Genomic DNA, 9386 nt, shown 5'->3' on the forward strand with positions numbered 1-9386 from the left:
AATACATCCTGTAGCAGTCAGAATTCTAGCCTTCCCCTGTCACATACACATGGATGTCAGTGCCCAATCTCCCAGAGGCTAGGACTTAGGTGAGAAAGTAAGGAAGACTGACAGCTGCTAACTGGGGAACTTGGGTATGGTGACACACAACTACCATTCCACTCCTTGGAAGACTGAGGTAAGAGGATTATCTGAGCCTAGAAGTTCAGGGCCAACCTAGATGACATGGCAAGACCTTGTTAAAAAAAATTAACTTCAATTAAAAAGGATAAGAAGATTGTCTGGGTTATCTGGGCATGCCTAATGTAATCACAAGGGTACTTAGAAATAAAACATAGAAGAGATAGGAAAAAGGCTGTGTCAGTGGTTCAGTGAGGTGCTTGACTTGAAACCAGGCCAGCATGTGTAAATCTGTTCAGAACCTCATGCTTGGGAGGTCAGCAGCCCTAGAGAGTAATCTGTGAGCATTACTGTGATCTTGCTAAACTCTGTACTCAAAGAAAACTATGGAAGAGGGGTCAGGAAGAAAGTAAGAGCTCGAGACCGTGAAGGAGTGCTGAGAACATCTTCTGCACATGACGTGGTTAGTGCTACCATGGCCGCTGTGGTTACTTGCATAAGACTTGTACAAGACGGGGCTCATTGATACGCCACTGTGAATGGAAGAAGAGTCTATGGGGTCCCATGCCTCCTTGAGGAGCTATTGGCAATTAATGGGTGCCCGGGACAAGGGAAATGTTTTCTTCAGTGGTGTAGCCTCTGGGAAGTCATGAATGTTCCAGTAAATCACCTCCCATCCATGCTCATGCAGACAGTCCTAGTTAAACTCACCAGGACACACACACACCACATGGGGGTGAGACAAAGGGAGGAAGAGTTTCGGTGGGAGGCTGTGGAGTAAGACAGGACAATATGGGATGAGAAGGACTAAAATTTATCACATATATGAAACTGACAAAGAATTTTTTAATTAAGTATAATAATCTAAATTGAAAAAGAATTTAAGTATGCTTTTCAAAAAACACTCAAAGAAAACAAAAAGGAAGGATAATATAATGAGGGATAAACATACTCTGTGCTCTGACGTGTGAAACCATACAGGAAGTTGATCTCAGACTGTTTCAGTGTGGTGAAGGCGTTGCTTCGTGCCTGTTCCCGGATGCCCTCACTGGGGTTCAGAGACAACCGTCAGCAGTCGTGTTGTATGACTTGTGATGAAGTTCTGCCTTACCTTTCACTGTCACAAGAATAGGGCAGTGAACAGCGATGGCACATTCTGCAGGAAGAGCTCCGTAGGGACGCTGCGATTTTAAACATGGGTTTATCCCTTTGCTTGTGGATACCTTTTCCTTTTCAGTCCTGCCTCTTTGGTTTTGATCTTTGGTCACTCCTACTATTCTTTCTGTCATTGTTCTGAAATACAAATCAAACTCTTCATTATCAAAAGCAAGGGCGGGGGGAAATGCTCCTGGTGAAGTGAATGTGATAAAAGTGCAATCCGATCCTAGGCTCAGTTCTGTAGTAGAGACGGGGAAGTGACACAAAGGACGCTCGCGCTAATTAATAAGCTGGGATGCAGATGGTAGATTATAGCATTACACAGATGTTAGATTTACTGTGCTCGATGACTGCACTATGTTATGTGAGAGAATAGCCTTGTTCTTATGAAATTCTGATGCTTTCAAGAGGAAAGAATGTGCAATTTACTCTCAGTGGTTCAGAAAAATATAGCTGTACAGAGTCCATGGAAAGACTAAGAAAATAGAAAAAACTTTTAAAAGATTTATATTTACTGGGAACTAGAGAGGTGTCTAAGTGACTAAGAGTTCTTGCTGCTATTTCCAGAGAACCTCAGTTAGGTTCCCAAACACTCACATCAGGCAGCTCACGACTACCTGTAACACCAGCTCCAAGGCACCTGATGTCCTCTTTGGGCCTCTGCAGGTGTACAACACACAGAGAATAAATAAATAATTTTTAAAGATATATAGAGTTGGTTTTTCATGACCAAGCTTCTCTGTGTAGCCCTGGCTATCCTAGAACTCACAGTGTAGACTAGGCTGGCCTTGAACTCAGAGATCTGCCTGCCCCTGCCTCCTGAATGCTGGAATTAAAAGTGTGCGCCACCAGGGGCTGGAGAGATGGCTCAGTGGTTAAGAGCACTGACCGCTCTTCCAGAGGTCCTGAGTTCAAATCCCAGCAACCACATGGTGGCTCACAGCCATCTGTAGTGGGACTCGATGCCCTCCTCTGGTGTGTCTGAAGACAGCTATAGTGTATAAATAAAATAAATAAATCTAAAAAAAAAAAGTGTGCACCATCACCTAGTAAATTCTGTCTTCTTTTTAAATGGACAAACAGTGACTAACCTAATGTTCCAGGTTTCAGGTATGAGCTAGCTGAATTTTGGTACATGAGCACCAGCACTCACAGGTGGACAATACTGAGTTAAGTCACCCTTAGTTAGCTCAACTGGTAGCACTATCCTTATGGTCTCTCCCCTTTTCCTTCTTGTATCTGTAAGAGACTTAGAAGCACTGGTGGAAGAGGAAAGGGGAGACTCTTACATGCACAGTCTTATAGCCATGGCTGTTCTCTCTCTCTCTCTCCCTGTGCCTGGTGTACCCTGAAAGTCCAAGTCCATGGCTCACCAATCTGTCATGTATCTGATGACCCACTCACCAGCCACTCGGCCACTGCCCATCACCCTGCCAAGTGACCTCTAGGTCACTTGGTTAAGTCTCATTACGTTCATGCTGACCGATCCTCTGTGTATCTTGGTCTCCTGATGAGCAAGGAGAAATGTGATTTGACAAACTCTACTATTTCTTTCAGATCTAACATCCTGGACTTTCTTCAACATGGCCATCTCTCTCACAAAGCCAAGTGGGTTTAAACAGTCCAGGTCTCAGGACTCTGCCTTTTTCCTGTGCGAGATGTACTTCTCACATCCTAAGCCACATGATAAATATTGTTCATTGCTTATAGCTGGGCTCATGTTTAAGTCTCTGCCTTTCCCTGTCTCCTTACACTCACATGATCCGTTGGTCATTGCCTTCTTCATGTTCAGAACCTGAATCTGGAATAAGAAGGAAAAAAGGAAGTGCTCAGGCCATGGGACTCATAACGGGGTAGAGAATCCACTCTGGTTGTGACACAGCTGATCCCCTCCTGGTCCAAGTTGGTCGCTGTAACTGTGGGAAAAACAGAGTTATGACTCCAACTTGTACACATCCAGATATGAGCTGAGTCATGAATGCCTATGGCCTCTGGCGTAAGGGATGTAGAGGAAGCCAACAATGTATCTCCCAAGGATGGTCCGCTAATTGCTGAAAACCCTGTTCCCTTCCGTGCCGGGGGACTCGCTGGCCACCAGCATCCAGAAGTATTGACTAAGGTGCCAGGGGAAATGGCAGACAGTTCACCAGAAAAGATCGTCAAAAGACTGTACCGTTCTTTGCTATCACCAACCAGGAAAACAGATCTTGGCTTTGATTCTCCCTAGACGCTGAGCGCTGGTTTGAAGGCACGATTCATTTCGAAATCTACTTTTTCGTTGTTTACTACTAAACGTAAGCATCAGAGAGAAGAAAAAGTTATGCTAAGAGCTTTTCTATAACCATAGAAGATTATTTTTATTTTTATTTTTTTTTGAGTTCCTTAAAATCAAAAAGTAGAGGTGCCTTTCCTTCTATCCAACCTTCAGGTGCAAGGGCATTGTCCTGTGGAAAAGCATATTGTTCATTGTACAGTAAGACCTGTGCTAAGTTTGACCTTAACACATGCCATAGCTTATTTTCCTCTTCTCAGGGGTCTTCCTGCTAGAGAAGAGAAGTCACTGACTAAACCAGGTCTAGTTCCCTAACTCCTGTAACAACCAAAGGGGGCTACTATACATAAGGTCAATTCTAGTCACATTCATAGAAACCCAAGGAATCAAAGCACATCCACTAATGTGCCTGAGAAAGCAGTCCCAGGAGAAGTGGAGAGCAAGACCAGAAAAATAAAATCTCTTACTCTGAACACACAAGATTAGTATTTTTGGTCTCTTTTCATCCATTTGGCTATTTATCAAACACCATATACTAGGCTAGAAAAAAAAATGTTGAGAGCGCAAAGACAAATGGGCTGCGAAATGTGACCTGGAGAGATTTGCTGAGTAGCTATGATGGTTAATAATTGCCAATTTGACAGAATGTTGAATCACCAAAGAAACAAGCATCTAGGCATGCATGTGGGGGATAACTTTAATTAGATTAGATCTGGGCATGCCCATGAGGTTGTATTGACTAGGTTATTGATGTAGGAAGAACCGCCCTAAGTGTAGGTGGGTAGTACCATTCCCTGGGCTGATGTTTGAGAATGCAGAAAAATGAGAAAGCTGGCTGAGCAGCAGCCATGCTCTGCTTCCTGACTGTAGTGCAGCAGGATCCTCGGCCTCATTCATTCCCGCCCTAGGACTTCCTGCTGGGATTGGACTTCCTGCCGGGGTGGACCTTCCACCATGATGGACTGTAGCGAGGAACTATGACCCAAGAGGCATCCTTTCTCCCTTAAGTTGCTGTTGTCAGGGAACTGTATCACAGCAACAGAAATGTGAGCAGCCAAAGCAGAAGCACGTTAAAAATGAACAAGAGCCACGCACAATAGCACACACCACCAATCCCAGGACACAGGAAGCTAAAGTGGGACTGCTGTGGGTTTAAGTCAAACCATGGGTATGTATCAAATCCAAACCCCTCTCCACCCCCAAAACACTGCCAACCAATAAGTGGGCCAGTGGCAGTTCTCAAAAGAACACAAATGGTCAATAAATATTTTTTTAAAGTGTGCAACACCCTTAGCCATTAGCACAATGCAAACACTACGTCTGATCTTACATCTCATTCCAGTCAGATAGTCATCAAGGATAAAATGGCAAAAATGCTGAAGATGTGGGGAAAGAGGAACCCTTAGTAACTCATGCAACCACTATGGAAACCAATGTGGTAGTCTCTCAAAAGATTAAAACTGGGGGTTGGGGTATAGGGCTGGGTGTGAGAACAGAAATCAGTAGGGGACATCTCTGGGACTTAGCTGGAGACCTAGAATGAGGGAGGCTCCCAGTAGTTGGGGATATGGAAGCTCAAGTGGCCACCTCCTGTAGCCAGGCAGCACTTCCAGTGGGGAGGGGAAACATCAACCCACCCACAAAACCTTCCACCCAAAATTTGTCCTGCCTACAAGATGTGCAGGGATAAAGATAGAGCAGAGATTGAGGGAATGGCCAGCCAATGACTACCCCATCTTGAGACACATCCCATGGCAGAAAGCCAACCCCTGACACTATTAATGATATTCTGCTATGCTTGCAGACAGGAGCCTAGCATAACTGTCTCCTGAGAGGCTTCATCCAGCAACAAATGGAAACAGATGCAGAGACCCACTGCCAAACATCAGGCAGAGCTGGGGGACTCTTGTGGAAGAGTGGGGGATATTGAACAAGCCAGAGGGGTCAAGAACATCACAAAAAGATCTACAGAGTCAATTAACCTGGGCCCACGGGGCTCACAAAACTGAACCACCAACTAAAGAGCACACAGAGGCTGGACCTAAGCCCCCTACACAAATGTAGCAGATGTGTAGCTTGGTCTTTTGTGGATCCCCTAACAATTAGAGCTTGGGGCTAGGGCTGGGTGCTGTCTCTGACTGACTCTGTTGCCTGTCACTGGATCCCCTTCCCCCAGCTGGACTGCATGGCCAAGCCTTAGTAGGAGGATGAGCTTGGTCCTGCTGGAAATTGAAGTTCCAGGACGGGGTGGTACCCAAGGAGAATTTCCCCTTCTCTGAGAAGAAGAGGAAGGGAAAATGGGGGGAGAGATTTGTACGGGTAGGACTGGGAGGAGAGGAGGAAAGTGGGTCTGTGATCTGTTGTGAAGTGAATAAATAAATTAACGAAGGAAGAAAAGAGATCTGCCATAAGACACAGTTACAAGCAATCTTCTAGCTTCTAATTATTATATAAATGTATTTATGTGTAATTAAGTGTAGGGGCCAGAAAACTAGAAAGGAGTGGATCCATGGGATGGGGAGGCCTTAAGCAGGGGATATAGGGGGCAACAAAATCCTGCAATATAAAAGTGAGAGGAGGAATACTAGGGGCAGAAGGGTAAGGTGGGGATGTGGATGATAGGGACAGAAGGTAGGCAACCAACCACAACCAAGCAGCCATGGAAACGACGTGGGAAACCTATAACTTTATCTGCTAATTAAACTATGGAGACTAGGGGCCTGGGAAAAGGACTCAGTGAGTAACCTTGTAAAAGGATGAAGACCTGAGTTACCAGGTAAGAAGGAGGGCACATGACACACATCTATAACTCGGTGTTCAGGAGGCAGAGAGACACAGATCCTCTGGGCTTGCTGGTCAGCAAGAAATGCTGTTTTAATAAACACAGCAGAGGACTGCAGAGATGGCTCCACAATTGAGAGCATGTACTGCTCTTCAGAGGGCCTAAGTTCAGTTTCCAGCACCCATGACAGATGGGTTACACCTCTAACTGCTACACCAGGGAGATCTGACAGTCCAAGCCTCTGAGGATACTTACACCTACGAACATACACACACACACACACACACACACACACACACACACACACACACACTCACTCACACAAAATAAATCTTTCTAGAACCTGGCATGTTGGCACACATCTTTCATCCCAGTACCTGGAAGGCAGAGACAGGCGATCTCTATGAGTTAAAGGCCATCCTGGTCTACCTAGTGAGTTCTAAATAGCCTGTCCTACATAAAGAAACCTGTCTCAAAAATAAAACAAAACAAAATCAAACAAACAAAAAGAACAACAAACAAACAAACAAACAAAATCAAACAAAAAGAAAAAGTCAAAAAGCAACTATTTCAAAAATAAATAACATAGAGAATAGAAGATACTTAACATCTACCCATGGCCTCCACATTTACATGTGCACCTATACACACATGCAATACAACACACACATACAAATTATTAAATTTAATTTTTCAAGAGTTTAAGGCCAGGGCTGGAGAGATGGCTCAGTGGTTAAGAGCACTGACTGCTCGTATAGAGGTCCTGAGTTCAATTCCCAGCATCCACATGGTGGCTCACAGCCATCTGTAATGAGATCTGATGCCCTCTTCTGGCCTGCAGGCATACATGCAGATGGAACGCTGTATACATAATAAATAAAATTAAATTAAATTTTAAAAAAAGTTTAAGGCCATGCAGGGCTGCAGAGTGTAAGAAATTCCAACAACTAAAAAGTCAATCTCAGCAAAGTTGTGAGTAGGATTCCTACAGACAGGGAGAGTTGTAGGGGAAAAGAAATGGAGGGATTCATGAGTACTCATAGAATTTAAGAAATCCTGTTGTGCTATTGCAAAGAGAGGTGGTTATAAGTGAGGTTCAGCACACTGCACATCTCAGAATGCTAGGATTCTGAATGTTTTCATCATAAAGAAATGGCAGGTGTTTGAGAAGGCATGTTTAACCTGACTTAGGACACACTACAGGTTTAGAATTGTACTGGCTGGTTTGTGGGTCAACGTGACATAAGCTGGAGTTATCACAGAGAAAGGAGCCTCCCTTGAGGAAATGCCTCCATGAGATACAGCTGTAAGGCATTTTCTCAATCAGTGACCAAAGGGGGAGGGCCCAGCCCATTGTGGGTGGTGCCGTCCCTGGGCTGGTAGTCCTGGGTTCTGTAAGAGAGCAAGCTGAGCAAGCCAGGGGGAAGCAAGCCAGTAACATCCCTCTATGGCCTCTGCATCAGCTCCTCCTTCCTGACCTGTTTGAGTTCCAGTCCTGACTTCCTTTGGTGATGAACAGCATGGAAGGAAGCTGAATAAACCCTTTCCTCCCCAACTTGCTTTTTGGTCATGATGTTTTGTGAAGGAAAAAAAAAACCCTAAGACAGAAACATATCACAAGATACCTTATTAATATACACATATTATGTCTATATTATCAGTTGAAGATGTTCAATAAAAATACAAATAGTAGATAGAAAGATCTGAGCATGATGGCACACATCTGTAACCCAGCACCTGGGGCAGGAGGATCGGGCACTAAAGGTTACCTTTGGCTACATAGCAAGTTCATGGCCAGATACCCAAGACCCCTTCTCAGGAAGACAAACTCAGGGCTGAAGAAATGATCATTCAGAAGGCAGGTAAGGAGCCTCTTACACCCCAACTCAAGGGTTTCCAGTGTTCTCTTCTAGCCTCTGTGGGAACGGCACATACATGTGCACAGAAACACAGGCAGACAAAATGCCTACATACATTTAAAAAAAACCTTAATTTTAATTTTTTTATGTTCCAAGACAGGGTTTTTGTGTGTAGCTCTGAATGTCCTAGAACTACTAAGTATGGCAGGCGGCTAGTAGCCTGTGCCACAACACCCACATATAAAATCATTTTTTAAAGAACAAAAATAAAGACAAAAATACCAATACAATATAGGTGATAACTTAAATTTGGATGACTAGCTTGCTGGTACTCCAGAGGCAAAAGTAGGCAGGTCTCTTGGAGTGTGAAGACAGCTTGGTCTATATAGTGAGTTTCGGGACAATCAGCTATATAGTGAGATCCTGTCCCAAAAATAATTTAAACTTCTACCCTAAAACTGGCCCAGTTGTTCTCCTAGAAGTCAAACACAATATAAAGAGACAGAAGTGGGCTGTTAGGGGCAGGGCAGACCGAACACATCAGGGCAGGAAAGCAGAAGGGAAGGGGATGGGGGTGGAAAGGTCTGAAGATGAAGAAAGGGACGAGACGCACAAGGTGTGGGTGGTGGGTAAACAAAGGGAAAGCCAGATGCACCCCTACGACTTTATTAAAGATGCACAAGCTTGGCCCAGGCATCACGGTAACACAGATTTTTAATGCTAGCACTTGAGAGGCAGAGGCAGGAGGAACTCTGTGAGTTTGTGGCCAGCCTGGTCTACACAGTGAGCTCTAGGAGACTTAGGACTACAGAGAGAGCCAGTCTCTAAATGAATAATGTATAATATTTATCTTTTTAAGTGTTAAATGAATGTGTTCTCCATGGACGAATGATTCTTCTAGAAGCCATGGATTATTAATCAAAATTCCCAGTCCCTGGTATGGAACATCTCCCTACAAGTTATTGGATAGGAAGGCCCCTTTGGGGCCTTCCAAAACAATACAGGCTTTTGACGTTTCTCTTGGTTTTCCACCCAAACTTGATAAGACCTAGTTGCTGGAGACGTTGTGTAAATTGGCCACACGACATAAAAGAAAGGAAGCTAGAAATGGGCTGCAGGCATCCTTCCTACTAGCCAGCCTTTGTTGTCAGAAGCTGCTATGCAGGCCATGGGGGAATGGGGAGAGGGTCAAATT

The sequence above is a fragment of the Rattus norvegicus genome, chromosome 4, assembly GCF_036323735.1.
Source record: "Rattus norvegicus strain BN/NHsdMcwi chromosome 4, GRCr8, whole genome shotgun sequence".
Lineage (NCBI taxonomy): Eukaryota > Metazoa > Chordata > Mammalia > Rodentia > Muridae > Rattus > Rattus norvegicus.